Raw genomic sequence first — 18166 nt, forward strand, 5'->3', positions numbered from 1 at the left:
AAAAGCTCAAACTTTAACAAAGGCGAAACCATTGCATTGTAAATGCTTGTTTGTAGAGGCTGCTTGGCCCAGAGAATTCCCTCTTCAGTTTTTCTACAGCACAGCCACACAGAATAAACTAAAAGTAAAATGTTTCCAGCTTTCTACTCTGCCCACCTTAAAAATTACTGCGTTTCCAATGTGTTTTTTGTGGGAGATAGGGAAACTTTGCTGTTGTACTCATCTAATACTTACACAGTTCATGGCTTTTATCCTTTAAGGAAGTCTATTGGGTTAACGCATGGGGTGCAAATAAACAGGGGCAGCTTGCAGCTTACCAGTTCAAAGTTTGCTCAACAATTCACCATTGTGTAATCGATAAAATAAATACTCTTGATTAATAGTATTACATAATATTTACAGCAGCAAGATGCACAAGGCTGGCAAGTAATACCTAACTATTATTGTTGACAGTGGAGGCCTTTAGAAAGATAGTACCCAGGGCGAAACCACATTTGACACTCAACCCTCTCCACTCTTGGTGTGTTGGAAAAATGGGAGGGTTTAAGGGCAAGGCTAGGGAGACAAGAGAAAGGAATGCCATGAGGAAAAAGAAACAGACAAAATGTGGACACGGGTGCCTAGTTTTCAATACACTTTTCTTTACAGCTAGGCATGCTCTGGGTCCATGTTTGTATAAACAATGGTTCAGAGGGAAATAACTCTCTTTTAGACTTCCACCAGCTGGAAAACAAAAATGCTTACTTAAATCTTTTTTTCTTTTAAAGGACAATTAATGTACAGGGTCAGAAGGAAATGTTTTCATGAAAAAAATGTTATTGCTATAAATTCTTACATTATAAACTGTAGTTAACAAGAACTAGTGTTCATGCTTTGTAGTGAAAGGAAGGTGCTGTAAGGTGTTGTAGAAGAAATAAAAAGTGCATCACCTAAAAAGATATATGACTCATGTGTTATGTAGTGTAGGAGAAGTCCATTTAAGTATGGTTGTTGACTGGTGTGGGTCCAGCTCGCCCACACTGAAGGCCAGCCCAAATTGTTAGAAGCTGGGCCAGAAAGAAGAACATGTGGGAGAAAAGCGGTATTTGAAAATATCTAATTGTTTTGATATGTCGTGATAATTGGTTAAAGGACAGAACAAGCCTAAGTGGACATAAGAATCGACTGATTTACTCCATGAAACAAACATATATGCAATCATGGTCTATCCTGTTCAGCACCATGAGGCATGAGTTAAAGCAATCTTAAAATTCATTGACAGACATACCTGATTACCCAGCACTCCAATCGTCTCCTTATCTTGCTACTAACCCTAGAATACAAACCATCTCTTGGCTGCCAGAAATTGCCATAAAGGCACGAAACAGAATGCACGCACTTTAGTGATTGTCCTACACCATGTAAGTGCCCGGGTTGTCACATAATAGCTAACTCCCAGTTTAGCCTGTTTCTGAACACTTTCAATTTTGTCAGTTGAGGGTTAAGACAACAGCACAAAGAGAAATTACATGATTTCCCCGGGAGCTCACAAGTCAGTAAAATGGGGAGGCTAGGATTAGAACTCTGGTCTAATTAAACCAGTGATTAAATCCCATCCCTTCTACGCACTCTACTTGTATGTGAGGGACAAACAATCCCATATTGTCTGCTCTTGAGCCCCAAAGCTTCCCACCGGGTCCTAATGGTATTGAAAAGGCCGAAAGCGGAGATGGCTGTCAGATACAGAAAGATGAAGTTGAAGGAAAGAGAAATGAGAATAAGTTTGATGTGAATATATGAAGGAACGCTATATGGATGTGAGATGAACCGAGGGAGGATTAGTCCGTGGTATGGAGAAACATACGGCCATGAAAGAGGTAGAATAAGTAGTATTTAGAGAGGTCGACAGAGTGCGTAATTTGAGACAGTGGTTTCTGGTGCTCGGCTCCGGCACTTCATTGTCAACACCGGTGCTTTTGACAGTCTGCCACAAACTGACACTGTCTGGCTAATTTAGAGATGACCACAACAATAGGTAATTATTAATTCAACATACATTGAAAAATGTATATTACCTGCCGCCCAAGCCAGTCTTATAGCTTTGCAGGCCAAAGTCCGAATGTCACACGGAGTGTGACGGTTACTAGTTGTGCTGTTACTATCATTCGCAGCAAGGCAGTGGCAATGTGTGGTGCAAGCTGCAGTGGCTTCCTAACATTTTTATTCAGCACTGGGTAGACATAGGTAAGGTAGAGAGTTAGAAAGCGATGGGGTGCACAGAGATGTATATGAAGGCAGACAGATAAAGAGAAAGAGTTAGGGTTGAGGTAAAAGAGTTGAGGTGATATAAGGAGAGAACAAGCATTAGAAATGCAATAGGTCTCGCAGCATTAGAGTTAGTGCTTTTAGAATTGTTTATGGGTTTTTTTGTAAATCTTTAGCATGAGGTTGAGGGTGAGTGAGGGTGAGGGGTTGAGGGTGAGTGAGGGTGAGGTTGAGTGAGGGTGAGTGAGGGGTTGAGGGTGAGGGTGAGGGTGAGGGTGAGTGAGGGTGAGGGGTTGAGGGTGAGGGGTTGAGGGTGAGGGGTTGAGGGTGAGGGGTTGAGGGTGAGGGTGAGTGAGGGTGAGTGAGGGTGAGTGAGGGTGAGTGAGGGTGAGGGGTTGAGGGTGAGGTGTTGAGGGTGAGTGAGGGTGAGTGAGGGTGAGGGTGAGGGTGAGGGTGAGGGTGAGTGAGGGGTTTTGGGTGAGTGAGGGGGAGTAGTTGAGGCTGAGTGAGGGTGAGTCAGAGTGAGGGTGAGTGAGGGGTTGAAGGTGAGGGGTTGAGGGTGAGTGAGGGTGAGGGGTTGAGGGTGAGTGAGGGTGAGGGGTTGAGGGTGAGTGAGGATGAGTGAGAGTGAGGGTGAGTGAGGGGGAGTAGTTGAGGCTGAGTGAGGGTGAGTCAGAGTGAGGGTGAGTGAGGGTGAGGGGTTGAGGGTGAGTGAGGGTGAGTGAGGGTGAGTGAGGGTGAGTGAGGGTGAGTGAGGGTGAGTGAGGGTGAGTGAGGGTGAGGGGTTGAGGGTGAGTGAGGATGAGTGAGAGTGAGGGTGAGTGAGGGGTTGAGGGTGAGGGGTTGAGGGTGAGTGAGGGGTTGAGGGTGAGTGAGGGGTTGAGGGGGAGTGAGGGGTTGAGGGGGAGGGGTCGAGGGGGAGGGGTTGAGGGTGAGTGAGGGTGAGTGAGTGAGAGTGAGGGGTTGAGGGTGAGTGAGTGAGGGTGAGTGAGGGTGAGGGTTTGAGGGTGAGGGGTTGAGGGTGAGGGAGTGAGGGTGAGGCGTTGAGGGTGAGGGGTTGAGGGTGAGGGGTTGAGGGTGAGGGGTTGAGGGTGAGGGGTTGAGGGTGAGGGGTTGAGGGTGAGGGGTTGAGGGTGAGGGGTTGAGGGTGAGTGAGGGTGAGGGGTTGAGGGTGAGTGAGGGTTGAGGGTGAGGGGTTGAGGGTGAGTGAGGTTTTGGTTCCCCAGTCCTGCCCTGACAATCAACACTTTACTTTGGGACAGAAGATCTGTTCGAAGTCTCCTCTGGGTGGGGTGATGAACAGCTGCTTGGCTACACAAAAACACACCCGAAAGAAGCAGTATTCAAATATTCCAGGAATTTCCCGATTCTGTAGCAAATACCAGGATAAATAAAACTGCCAAAATGCCAACATTTCCCAGAGAACCTCCTGATTACAGCAAAATGTAACTTTGTATTATGTGGGTAGACTTCAAAATCCACACAAATTAAAAGAGCAGACTAACTTGCACAACAGCCGGTAACAGCATTTCACCCGAGCTTACATGCGTGAAGAGATATTTACAAACAAGGAGGCAGATCAAGAAAGAAGAGAAACACCTGACCTCTTCAAAAGAGCTGGACAAAGCAGAACTGATGTAACAAAGAAATTACTGTGGAAATAGTAAAAGGCGCTTTAGGCGGAGATGTGCAAATTACAACGTTAAAATTATCAGAACTTGACCTCGTGTGAGTGTGTACCACGACAATCGACAACACGACAAATGCACTTGCAGGGAGGGGAGGAGGCGGCAATGTGGCAGGAGACTTTAGAAACCAACTCAGCCCTGTGCTTTACCTCATAGTAAAGCAAAAAGCAACAAACAGCAAAAAATGCGTGAGCAAACGCAGTTCAACCTCAAATCCGAACAAGAAAGGGTGGAGGGGGCAGGGGAGGAGGGGTCCGGGGAGGAGGGAAGGGCCAGAGGGACTTGATGGGAGTGGTGGGGAGGAGGGGGAGGGTATAGAGAGAGAGGAGGAGAGACAGGACAGGGGGAAGCAGCAGAGACACGGCGGGTAAAATAAACAAATAACACGGCGGGCAGGGGAGGGGGCGGAGAGGGGAGAGGAGAAATGCGACACGGAGGGAAGGGGAGGGGGCGGAGCGGGGAGGGGACGGAGAGGGGAGAGGTGCGACATCAGTGTGCATCACACCCTGCAGGTTATAGCGAGAGTGTGGGGTGAATTTAGGAGAAAGAACCAAGTGTGCTTTTATGGCTCGCTGAACGAATCCAGGGTAGACCATCATGTTGTGTCGGCACAATGGAGTCTGCAGATTATAGACCTGGGTAGTGAGCGATGAGACCCCTGGTGAGGAGGAGACCTCTGTTGGATGTTTAACTGTCGAGGTTTTGCATTGGTTTGGGTCCGCAATTTCAATGAGGAATCTGAATGCTCTGGGGATAATCTCAGCGTTTATTTTCCTCTCCTTTGGGGCCTGTGTGCACTTCAGATGCCTGCAGGCCAGCATAGAATCGCCCTGTCATATTTTGCACCAGCTGGCATTTGAAAGAAGGATGTATGGAAAGGCCTTCGAACTGGGCACCCGTATAATTCAGTTTGGGATTTATGGAAAAGCTGATTGCTGCAGTATGGAGCTTGGTGGAATAAACAAATAACACGGCGGGCAGGGGAGGGGGCGGAGAGGGGAGAGGAGAAATGCGACACGGAGGGAAGGGGAGGGGGCGGAGCGGGGAGGGGGCGGAGAGGGGAGAGGTGCGACATCAGTGTGCATCACACCCTGCAGGTTATAGCGAGAGTGTGGGGTGAATTTAGGAGAAAGAACCAAGTGTGCTTTTATGGCTCGCTGAACGAATCCAGGGTAGACCATCATGTTGTGTCGGCACAATGGCGTCTGCAGATTATAGACCTGGGTAGTGAGCGAGGAGACCCCTGGTGAGGAGGAGACCTCTGTTGGATGTTTAACTGTCGAGGTTTTGCATTGGTTTGGGTCCGCAATTTCCTGTGTGCACTTCAGATGCCTGCAGGCCAGCATAGAATCGCCCTGTCATATTTTGCACCAGCTGGCATTTGAAAGAAGGATGTATGGAAAGGCCTTCGAACTGGGCACCCGTATAATTCAGTTTGGGATTTATGGAAAAGCTGATTGCTGCAGTATGGAGCTTGGTGGAATAAACAAATAACACGGCGGGCAGGGGAGGGGGCGGAGAGGGGAGAGGAGAAATGCGACACGGAGGGAAGGGGAGGGGGCGGAGCGGGGAGGGGGCGGAGAGGGGAGAGGTGCGACATCAGTGTGCATCACACCCTGCAGGTTATAGCGAGAGTGTGGGGTGAATTTAGGAGAAAGAACCAAGTGTGCTTTTATGGCTCGCTGAACGAATCCAGGGTAGACCATCATGTTGTGTCGGCACAATGGCGTCTGCAGATTATAGACCTGGGTAGTGAGCGAGGAGACCCCTGGTGAGGAGGAGACCTCTGTTGGATGTTTAACTGTCGAGGTTTTGCATTGGTTTGGGTCCGCAATTTCCTGTGTGCACTTCAGATGCCTGCAGGCCAGCATAGAATCGCCCTGTCATATTTTGCACCAGCTGGCATTTGAAAGAAGGATGTATGGAAAGGCCTTCGAACTGGGCACCCGTATAATTCAGTTTGGGATTTATGGAAAAGCTGATTGCTGCAGTATGGAGCTTGGTGGAATAAACAAATAACACGGCGGGCAGGGGAGGGGGCGGAGAGGGGAGAGGAGAAATGCGACACGGAGGGAAGGGGAGGGGGCGGAGCGGGGAGGGGGCGGAGAGGGGAGAGGTGCGACATCAGTGTGCATCACACCCTGCAGGTTATAGCGAGAGTGTGGGGTGAATTTAGGAGAAAGAACCAAGTGTGCTTTTATGGCTCGCTGAACGAATCCAGGGTAGACCATCATGTTGTGTCGGCACAATGGCGTCTGCAGATTATAGACCTGGGTAGTGAGCGAGGAGACCCCTGGTGAGGAGGAGACCTCTGTTGGATGTTTAACTGTCGAGGTTTTGCATTGGTTTGGGTCCGCAATTTCCTGTGTGCACTTCAGATGCCTGCAGGCCAGCATAGAATCGCCCTGTCATATTTTGCACCAGCTGGCATTTGAAAGAAGGATGTATGGAAAGGCCTTCGAACTGGGCACCTGTATAATTCAGTTTGGGATTTATGGAAAAGCTGATTGCTGCAGTATGGAGCTTGGTGGAATAAACAAATAACACGGCGGGCAGGGGAGGGGGCGGAGAGGGGAGAGGAGAAATGCGACACGGAGGGAAGGGGAGGGGGCGGAGAGGGGAGAGGTGCGACATCAGTGTGCATCACACCCTGCAGGTTATAGCGAGAGTGTGGGGTGAATGTAGGAGAAAGAACCAAGTGTGCTTTTATGGCTCGCTGAACGAATCCAGGGTAGACCATCATGTTGTGTCGGCACAATGGCGTCTGCAGATTATAGACCTGGGTAGTGAGCGAGGAGACCCCTGGTGAGGAGGAGACCTCTGTTGGATGTTTAACTGTCGAGGTTTTGCATTGGTTTGGGTCCGCAATTTCCTGTGTGCACTTCAGATGCCTGCAGGCCATCATAGAATCGCCCTGTCATATTTTGCACCAGCTGGCATTTGAAAGAAGGATGTATGGAAAGGCCTTCGAACTGGGCACCCGTATAATTCAGTTTGGGATTTATGGAAAAGCTGATTGCTGCAGTATGGAGCTTGGTGGAATAAACAAATAACACGGCGGGCAGGGGAGGGGGCGGAGAGGGGAGAGGAGAAATGCGACACGGAGGGAAGGGGAGGGGGCGGAGCGGGGAGGGGGCGGAGAGGGGAGAGGTGCGACACGGCGTTAGAAGGAAGGAAGAGAGGGGAGGGGGGAGGAGAAATGCGACACGGCGGGAAGGGGAGGGGGCGGAACGGGGGCGGAGAGGGGAGAGAGAGAGTAGGCAAGGGTAAACAAACACGGACGTGCACGCGCCCGTGACTTTTACGGTCAATGCGCATGCGCATAAGCTTAATGCGCATGCGCATTGACCTTAAAAGTCACGGGCACTGCAAGGAATCGCCACGATTCCTTGCAGTGCAGATAAAGAGTGGATAACTCGCAATACTCTCGCCTTGCTCGATGCGCATGCGCATCGACAGGCGAGACCTAAAAATGAGGTAGAACAATTCTTTTATAAATGAAATGGCACAATCTGCCTAGCAGTGCAACGGTTAAAGTGGCATGCGGGAGGTTCTATGATGAGTACACGCCTAGTAGTCAAATTAAAACAGAAAGGGGCCGATTTACAAGCCCCTTGCAAGACTTTTGCGGCGCAGTTGCGTCACCTTTTGTGACGCATAGGCAGCGTAAACAATGCGCCACGTTGCAGCCCATTTACAACGTGACGCATCTAGGGAGATATGTCACGTTGTAAAGCCCTGTGCCACATTATACCTGTTACTAAACACCACTGGGTATGGGCTCCCAAGCAGCAAGGCCAAGCCACTACCTTATGTACTATATAATGAAGAAACGCCAATGCTGCCTACCTCAATTCACTGTCTGTTCTTCAACTCACCTTTGACTGAAACATAAAGTGAGGGGACCTTAGTTTCTTGAATCAATCCTTTGTTTTATTTTGTTTTACTTCATTTGAACTATTTTGATCATTTTTTATCAAATTTTTACATTTCAAAAAAACTTATGACATGCAATATATGAAAAAACATTCTGTACAATAAAACATTCCCCACCAAACAATCGCACTCGCTATTACTACAAATCTCAGTCAAACACTCTCAGGCATACTTTCAATCATACCATTCTTATTTACAATCATCGATCAAATTATTTTTTCAAAAAACAAACTTTTTATATATAGCCATAGATTATAATGTAAACATAAATCTATAATCTACAAAATTCCGTTCTTTAGTTGAATTCTTATGGCTTTGAAAACACAAGGTCTACGCGTTTCGAACTCTTCTTATTGTGGAGTTCTCATCAGGACCACACACTCCAAAATTGGAAACAAATAAATTGTAGTGTTCCTCAGAACCACGGCGCGGGACCACTGTTTTCACGTGGTATTCACACACACTCTACCCTAATAACTTTCTTGTTCGGTAGGTGTGGGTAGGAATTGAGCTGCAGGAGCCGGCATACACCGAGGGCTGCCCGTGATTAAGGGACACCATCGAAATAAACAATTCCCTCCTGATACGAGGATCGTGAAATGCATTCCTCTACTTGAGCTCGCTGATATCGAATTAAAATAGTTGACATGTTACGATGCGCTCGAAAGTGCGCGAACGTTTCTATACGCCCGCTTTAGTTAAAAGTTACTGAGCGAGATACACAAATACCTGAAATAGCTTTCTTGTAAACCTGAACACTATTGATTCTCTCCTCTGGAGTTGGCGTGATGGTTGGTACTTGTCACTTGAATCTGTGACGTTTTATTGCGGAAGTGAGTCGACGTTAAACTACGAAGTGGCGAACCTGTGCCTATCATGGAACTGAAGATAGGACTGGGCCGTAGAACTGAGTTTAGCAGCCATGTTAGACTGGTGCAGTGATAACTAGTGAGCATAGTGAAGGGGATACAAAAGTCAAACAATAGCGTTCAGGTCTGAACCTGGGTGGCGGAGTGAGCTAAAGAATGATGATGGATTAAACCCAGATCAGTTGACTGGGGGTGAGTGCTTGCAATGTTCAACACTCCGTCCATCATCCCCTTTGATTTTGCTAAGTTTGCTCTAAGTTGGCAAGGTATGCTCAGACTTGGGTCCCTTGCTCACTTTGCCACTGGAATCAAGATAGCCTGGCTGATGAGGGTTATGAACCCGAAACCGGTCCCAAGATGCTTGTTTCCGGTCCAGGGAAAACATTGTTTGGCAGTTTGGGCTGGACTGTTCCCATGAGGCACAGGGTAAGACTGATTTGCATATGACCATTTCTGAACTGGGGTGGCGGAGTGAGCTAAAGAATGATGAAGGATTAAACCCAGATCAGTTGACTGCGGGTGAGTGCTTGCAATGTTCAACACTCCGTCCATCATCCCCTTTGGTTTTTCTAATATTATTACAGCAGGACTTCAGGGTGAACTGATAACTTTACAAGGACACCTAAGTTGAGGGTGCTGGGCAACTGCCCGCTTTGGCCATTCCAAACGGCTCAGTGAAGCAGTAGGAGAGAGATGAAGCACCGGCATTTCATCCCTTTCAACTCTGTGGGGGCCCCTTCAGGCAGGGGGGGCTTTTTAACTGAAAGGGGCGCTTGATGGAAATGTGAGCCCTACCCTGCATTTCCGAACGTCTTTCTGACTTAGAATGAAAGATGTGTCAAAATGAGCTCAAACTGAACTCAGACAAGACTGAGATTTTGTACCTTCCGAATGAGTAAGTCAAAGCCATTGCTTATTTTGTAAACTTATTATTTCTTCTGGATAAATGACTCCTAATGGCTAGCCAGAACAATACATTTGTTTTCTCCTGCTTCCACCAGCTGTCTCTTGAAAAATAATCTTTCCGCTACTGCCTGATTCACAAGTGCTTCCTGTTAGTCAAAGCATCCATTTTTTCATGACAACGTTATGGTTACACATTTTATCTGGGCCTCCCAGAATACTCTTTGGGAACCTGTAATGTATACAAAATCTTGCAGTCAAACTTTCCATTAGCGTTTTGAAAATGTGTTCATGTCAACTTCGTCCAATTAAGGCTACACTGTCATCCCGGACCACAGCACATTTTGTTTAAGGCTTTCAGTCTTGTACACTGGCCCTCTTATCACAGTGAACCCCCTAGTTATGAAAAAGAAAATGAAGAACCACATGTCCATGTTTAAGCTTTCCTAAAATCCCCAGTAAGGTCTGCTCAACCAGTCCATCAGTCAGTTTAGTGTGTTCCTACATTCCATGTTTTAGCTACTTTAAGTACATAGTTTATTCAGCCTGATAATGTGGCAATGTGTGCTGTATTTGGATAATTAGCAAAATGGCATCTTGGCAATATCTGTAACTGTGGGATAAACATGCTGCCTAAAAAGGCAAGTCATGTAATAGAACGTAGAATATTCTGTAACCCTTACTACCTCTCCCTATGGAAGACAACCCACCCTGCGTATAGCTCTTTACTTTGTCGACTGGGAACTCTTTAACACAAGTGTATCCATTGGTGAAATAGATGTGCTTTTGGCAAGACTAAATGATGAGTGGGCTGTCATATTGTTACAGCCCACTTGGCAAACTTCTTTGTTTTTCAGAAACAAGCCCACAATTCAAGGGTTTCTTTCTGAAAAACAAAAATGGCTCCTACCCACAGGGAGATTTTCCCCTACAAGTGGTGAACAGTGTTATTTTTTTCCTGCCAGGCACGGCAGACACTTACAATGGTCTGCCTCAGGAAATCCACCTCAAGTGGGCAGACCTCCAGATGTAATGACTGCAGTGTCATTTCAGTGGATTGACCTCTGCCTATAACTATCCACCGGTGGACGATGGTCACACTTGCAGAACCTAGAGACTTCCTTCCAGGGTTACCCGTACCACCCTTTCTTCGGGAGGTGGAATAACCAGACTTAACACGTGCTATGATAGGACACTCAGAATGAGGCCTTAAATGGCAGGGGGAACAGCTAATTCTGCAAAACTGACGTTCCACTTCTTTATGGAAGATCATCTTTCTCCCCAAACAGTCTTCACCTGTTTGTGGATAGCTTTCATTTGCATCTGCACATCCCTTACAAATACCAGTGGTAGAAGTGGGTGGGGACGGAAGGGCACGGCGTGCCCCTACTTTAAAAAAATATTTCAGTCCGTCCCCCTACTTCTTTCTTTCAAAGAAGCATCCCGGGACGGCAAGAATAGTTGTACTTTATTAAAACAATAACTTTTTCATTCAGCTTGTGTGGTGGCCCAGGGGCGGCTCGCACTTCTCTGTTGAGCTCCAGAGGCTGCAGCAGCCCCTCCCTGAGCTCCCACAGACTGTGGGCAGGTCCATTATCATTCCGATTGAGGCTGATTATCCCCTTTCGAATGACAGTGCGCCCGCCCGCTACCTGCCTTTTTGCATATCATGTGCCAGACAAAGCTGTTAGGTCTCGCCTGTGTGAGCCATTATAAATGGCAATGGTTTTCAGCAACGCTTCACAGCATCAGTGATTCAATGCAGGGTGGCTAAAGTAAAAAAAATATTAATACGAAAGCCTTCGACATGGCCACCTGTGTATATTTATAGGCGCATGCACCATACATGTGAGCCCCTATAAAATTACGTGTTGCTTTAAAAACCTTTTTATTACTGATCCAAGTTGTACAAGGTAACTAAAAAAATGAATGTGCAAAGGTGAGTTTTTTTTGTAAGTGAACGGGAGGGTGGGGGGCACCGCAGCAAGACAGTAGGGACGCAGGAGCAACAGATAGAGAGAGCTGAAGGGGACACAAAAGCAAGAGTGGAAAGGAAGGAGAAAAAGCAATTCAAGGATTGGTGGAAAGCAACACGGAGGCCGCTTGTGGGGAAGTAATGAGGAGAAGCACATGGGCGAGCTCAAGAAAGAGGAGGACATAACAGAGGAGCTTTCCCCAAACAGAGTACTGTGGGTAACTTGCCCCCTTGTGTAATTTGTCAATGTTCTACACAGAGTGAACTGGGCAGGAGCAGTGTCGGGACAGAAGAGGTGACAGGAAAGGAGAGGTAATGGGGCAAGAGAGGTGACTGGGCAGGAGAAGTAATGGGCAGGAGAAGTGACAGGGCAGGAGAAGTGACAGGGCAGGAGAAGTAACGGGCAGGAGAAGTGGCAAGGCAGGAGAAGTGACGGGGCAGGAGCAGTGACAGGGCAGGAGCAGTGACGGGGCAGGAGCAGTGACGGGGCCGGAGAAGTGATGGGGCAGGAGAAGTAAAGGGGCAGGAGAAGTAAAGGGGCAGGAGAATTGACTGGGCAGGAGCAGTGACTGGGCAAGAGCAGTGACGGGACAGGAGAGGCCACAGGAAAGGAGAGGTTATGGGGCAGGAGAAGTGACGGGGCAGGAGCGGTGATTAGTCATGAGCAGGAGCGGTAACCGGGCAGGAGCAGTGAACGGATAGGGGTGTGAACGGATCGGAGCAGTGAACGGGGCAGGAGACGTGATGGGACAGGAGAAGTGATGGGGCAGGAGCGGTGAACGGGCAGGAGCGGTGAACGGGCAGGAGCGGTGATGGGGCAGGAAAAGTGATGGGGCAGGAGCAGTGACGGGCCAGGAGCAGTGACGGGCCAGGAGCAGTGATGGGCCAGGAAAGGCAACAGGAAAGGAGAGGTGACCGGGCAGGAAAGGTGACTAGACAGGAGAGATGACTAGGTAGGAGTGGTGACGGGGCAGGAGTGGTGACGGGGCAGGAGTGGTGATGGGGCAGGAGAAGTGACGGGGCAGGAGAGGTGACGGGGCAGGAGAAGGGACGGGGCAGGAGAAGGGACGGGGCAGGAGAAGGGATGGGGCAGGAGAAGGGATGGGGCAGGAGAAAGGACAGGACAGAAGAAGTGATGGGGCAGAAGAGGAAACTGGATCGGCATGGTGAGCAAAAAAACAATGGATTTGGGCCCAAATCTCTGTACTGGGGTGAATGTATGACATTGTTCTACATTCTGCCCATCACTTGTTCTTTTTGCTTTTGTCACCCGAGTGGGACGGGTATGCCCAGACGCGGGTCCTGTGCTCTCCATGCCACTGGAATCAAGCCATCCTGGCTGATGAGGGCTGAAAGCCCAAAACGGGTCCTAGGATGCTTGTTTCAAGTCCAGGGAGGACCTGACCTGGCAGTTCGGCCTGGACTGTTCCAATTGGGCGCAGCATCAAGACTGATTTGCATATGGCTGGGTCCAAACTGGAATGGCATGGTGAGCAAAAAACTATGGATTTAGGCCCAGATCTCTGTACTGGGGTAAATGTATGACATTATTCTGCATTCTATCCACCAGTTGTTCTTTTTGCTACATTATGATTGAGCAGCTGGCTGGCTGACATGAATATGAAGGAGCCTTTGTGGGTTTCCTTGAGTCTAGATTCTACTGAATAGTCCCTTTCTTTTCTGAGCCCTCCTTAATACATGTGTACAGGAGGAGCCCTGTATTCATGTCCTCAATGTTTGAAACAAAAAATACTCATGGATTTCTGAACAATGAGAGTAAAGGCATTAAGGTAACATGTTGTTCCTGTTTATATTTTGCACGCTTTACATAAACCTGTATTCCCTATGAGTGTTTGCTTTTTCCTTAATTAAACCTCAAATACACATGTTTATCCATTGTTTGAATTAAATAACGTTATAAGCTGTAACTGGTCAGTGAAATGCTAAACGTACAAAAAATTGGTATGTTTTGCTACTTCTAGCCACACCCCGGACTCCGCCCACTGATCCAATTTTCGGTTATTCCCGCCCCCTGATTGTCCACCCACAGTTCCCCTACTTTTTTTTCCCCACTTCGACCACTGACAAATACACTCCAATATTTAACTGCCAGTGAGGTCCATGTACAGCTATCCCCCAAATTTCCATTTTGTAAATAAAAGGTATATCCGTTGATATAAAGCATGCTAATCTGACATGAATAGCTGGGTTTTCTTCAACGCTAAACATACCCCTTCTGATGCCGGGTGGTTAAAGACTCATGGTTATGTGTGTTGTGATGGGCGCGGGCCCATAACCATTTCTTGCAGGGAGGGGGCCCTAAGGTTTTGTTACGCCATTCGTAAAATAACACTGTTGAGTTCACAGAATTTTAGGGATTAATCCAACTGCAGTATGCGTATCACTGAGAAATGCAGAATTAAAGACGCTAGTGCCATCTATATGATCAGATTTTACAACAAGGGGTGGTGAGGGACAGAGTCTCTGAATTAAGCAGAAAGCTCTCACCCAGTCAAGAGATCAGGGCTAGATCCAACACCGTTTTTTAGCTCACTGCACCATCCCAGTTCAGAACCTGGCTATATGCAAATTAGTCTGTTCCTGTCCCAGTGCATGACGGGAACAGGGCAAACCAAACTACAAAAGCCAATTCTTACACTGGGAAGGAAACAAGCTCCCGGGGACCGGTTTCTGGCATTACAGCCGTCTTCGGCCCGGTTTGCTTGAATCCTGATGGTGCAATGAGCAAGGGTCTCACATCTGAGAATACCCTTCCACGCTTAGGGTGGACAAAAGTATTTACAACAAGGGGTGGTGAGGGACAGAGTCTCTGAATTAAGCAGAAAGCTCTCACCCAGTCAAGAGATCAGGGCTAGATCCAACACCGTTTAGTCTGCCCTGTTCCCATGATGCACTGGGCCAGGGACAGACTGATTTGCATATAGCCAGGTTCTGAGCTGGGATGGGGCAGTGAGATAAATAACGGTGATGGATCAAGCCCTGATCTTTTGACTGGGTAAGAGTGGTCTGCTCAATTCAGACACTCTGTTCATCACCACCCCCTTTTCTGAATCGTTTTTGGCCACTATAGGTGTGGCAGGGTATACTCAGACATGAGTCCCTTTCTCACTGCTCCATCAGGATTCAAGCAAGCCGGGCCGAAGACGGCTGAAATGCCAGAAACCGGTCCCCGGTAGCTTGTCTCCTTTCTGGTGAAGAATTGGCTTGGTAGTTTAGTCTGCCCTGTTCCCATGATGCACTGGGCCAGGGACAGACTGATTTGCATATAGCCAGGTTCTGAGCTGGGATGGGGCAGTGAGATAAATAACGGTGATGGATCAAGCCCTGATTTTTTGACTGGGTAAGAGTGGTCTGCTCAATTCAGACACTCTGTTCATCACCACCCCCTTTTCTGAATCGTTTTTGTCCACTATAGGTGTGGCAGGGTATACTCAGACATGAGTCCCTTTCTCACTGCTCCATCAGGATTCAAGCAAGCCGGGCCGAAGACGGCTGAAATGCCAGAAACCGGTCCCCGGTAGCTTGTCTCCTTTCTGGTGAAGAATTGGCTTGGTAGTTTAGTCTGCCCTGTTCCCATGATGCACTGGGCCAGGGACAGACTGATTTGCATATAGCCAGGTTCTGAGCTGGGATGGGGCAGTGAGATAAATAACGGTGATGGATCAAGCCCTGATCTTTGGACTGGGTAAGAGTGGTCTGCTTAATTCAGACACTCTGTTCATCACCACCCCCTTTTCTGAATCGTTTTTGGCCACTATAGGTGTGGCAGGGTATACTCAGACATGAGTCCCTTTCTCACTGCTCCATCAGGATTCAAGCAAGCCGGGCCGAAGACGGCTGAAATGCCAGAAACCGGTCCCCGGTAGCTTGTCTCCTTTCTGGTGAAGAATTGGCTTGGTAGTTTAGTCTGCCCTGTTCCCATGATGCACTGGGCCAGGGACAGACTGATTTGCATATAGCCAGGTTCTGAGCTGGGATGGGGCAGTGAGATAAATAACAGTGATGGATCAAGCCCTGATCTTTTGACTGGGTAAGAGTGGTCTGCTCAATTCAGACACTCTGTTCATCACCACCCCCTTTTCTGAATCATCTATATGATCAGAGGCAGCGTCACAGCGCTTACCAACAGCTTAACCAATACGGACGTAAGTGCAATAAAGAGGAGCTCAAAGACCAATGACAGGTGCTGCTTGGGCGGGCTTACCTGTCACCCTGATGGGCGTGGCGCCCTCTCAAAGGCACAGTCAGTGAAACAACAAAAGGCACTAATGTATGAATAAGATAGTTACTCGGCTGCAGCAGGAAGTGACAGGCAGGCGCTGGATTCGTGTGGCAAGCAGCTTGAAATGGGGAGGCCACGAATCAGGTACCAAATAAGGCCTATGGGTTTGAGTGAGTGATGAAGGGAAGGGCCACGTCACTAGTTGATGTTGCTATATAAATACAGGTTGAAAGCACTTAGAACAAGTGCGTCTGTGGTGTGAAGAAGCAATCAGTGGCGAAAAAGGTTCTCCCACTCCACTAGCATAACGCACTGAAGTCATACCGTCATACCGCAGAGCTTTATATATTTCTATTTGTGTAGCTGAAAGAATGGCTCAGTGAGCTGAATGCTCTAGAGGTCCGATTTCGGAACCTGAAAAAGCAGACACAATATTCAAATTTTCTAAGTTGGATTAATAAGGTACCATAAATAGGGTAATAATGGCATATTTTATTTACAGCACTTAGAGAGAAGCCTTGTATTTACTGCAGTGTTTATCACGAAAATTAGTTTTTGGTAGCTGAGTACGGCGCAGATCAGCAAAGATTAGCATTATCAAAGCTTTACAAATGCCCCTATAGTGACGTCTCAGTGCATGCATGGTGCAACAAGGATCACAGATGCAGTACAGGATCCACGTGGATTTCTAAGTATTGTGTGGACCCATCACTTTCTCAGGAATGGAATTGTAGTGAGTGGTCCTGATCAGCACACATAACTAAAACACATGTTGAACTGGAAACATGATAGTTGGCACGTCCTGCAGACTAAAGGTTTTGAGGGTTAATGTGTCTACAGCAAAGCTCTGCATGTAACCTGTGATTCGCCGGTATCATGAGTCAGTTTTGTATCCCCCCCCCCCCCCCCCCCCCTTGCCCCCTCCACCCTATCACCTTGTGTAAATAAATCTTGATATCTACTGGCAGGACACTATTTCGAGAGAAAAAAATGTCTTTTGGCAAGACAATTCCTGTGCAAACCAGTTTACAACTGGGATCTCACAAGAAGTTTCTTTGTGAGACGCAATTCGGGCTTAGAAAAAGCACACAAAACCACGCAATGCAAAATTTCAAGAATTTCTACTTTTAGAAGTTTACCAATTTCGCCAGTGTAATAGGCTAAATGTCTACAACTATCAGTAAGCTCCATTGGGAGGAATTGCAGAGTAAAAAGTTCGAAGGAAGAGAGTAGCAGGGGGAACTATGAAGCAGTGAAGGAAACAAAGGGAGGAGGGAGATAGCGAAAGGAAGCAAAGAAAGGATAAGGATAGGAGAGCTAATAAATCAAGGACTGAAGGGAGAAAAGGAAATGTAGGATGTAGGAAATGATACAGAGGAGCCAGAAGGAAGAAAGCTGTAGAGAAAAGAAAAAAGAGGAAAGGACAACATATTTAGGGGCAAGGAGGACACGGAGGAGGGTTGTCAAAATGATGCTTATATTAAGAAAGAACGAGGGGGGAGAAATTAAAGCTTGAACTATGTTGGGAATAAAGGAAGAAAAGAAAGGGGAAGGGGGAAACGAAACACTTGAAGGAAATAAAGGCGGAGTGAGAGTAAAACGAGACAATATGCAGTAAACAGAAGATGGAAAGCCTGCATTGACACCGCGAGGGGTTTGGAATGGAAACTGTACGAGGGTTCACATTACATCATTTCACACAGTCACTCACTTGTGGGATGGAGCGAGAGATTGCATACTCCACCCTATCACCCTTCCAGGTGTCGTCCAAACCTACGTACTGTGTCCCTTCATTTTGTTTGTGCTCTCTTGGCTCACTTTCCAGCACGCTGCTCCCCATCTCCACGGCCCCTACTCAGCAGCTCCATTCATCTCCACCTGCTCCATACCTACTTGTCCTTGGCGTCCATTTCTCCAACGCCCCCAGTTTCTCACCCGTCCCTTCATTTTACCCTTATTTTCCCTAGCTTACACTCATTCCGCTCGCCTTACCTGCCCACCACCTTTACAGGACCCTCCATTGCTCATGTTGCACTACTCACGAGCATTTCTCGTCCCCGGAATAAAGCTTCCACCCCATTCGTTGGCAGGACTGGACCTTGCATCCCCATTCGCTCAAGCAGCTGTAGCTGCTGATTACCATTGGCTGCAGAACACAGACAAAACCTGCCGTTTAGCAAGATACTGTTCGTTCATTGACTTAAACCACGCTGAACAATTCCCAATTCTGATTGGATAGCTGAGCATTAGACTCGTATTGCGCAGCAAAATGACTGCGTTGCATTCTGATTGGATCTAAGTACAAGAA

At 47.7% G+C, this 18166-nt stretch overlaps 1 protein-coding gene across 1 annotated transcript in view; it reads right to left on the reverse strand.

The window, feature by feature from the left end:
* LOC147701452 (ATP-sensitive inward rectifier potassium channel 11-like) overlaps positions 1 to 17909 on the reverse strand; it is an 81160-nt gene extending 63251 nt beyond the window's left edge. The window contains exon 1 of the mRNA XM_086930128.1: positions 17851 to 17909. The gene's annotated coding sequence lies outside the window, so the exon portion shown is untranslated. The remainder of the gene's footprint in view (positions 1 to 17850) is intronic.
* Between the last annotated feature and the right edge of the window lie 257 nt (positions 17910 to 18166).

Source organism: Lissotriton vulgaris, chromosome 7, assembly GCF_964263255.1.
Source record: "Lissotriton vulgaris chromosome 7, aLisVul1.2, whole genome shotgun sequence".
NCBI lineage: Eukaryota > Metazoa > Chordata > Amphibia > Caudata > Salamandridae > Lissotriton > Lissotriton vulgaris.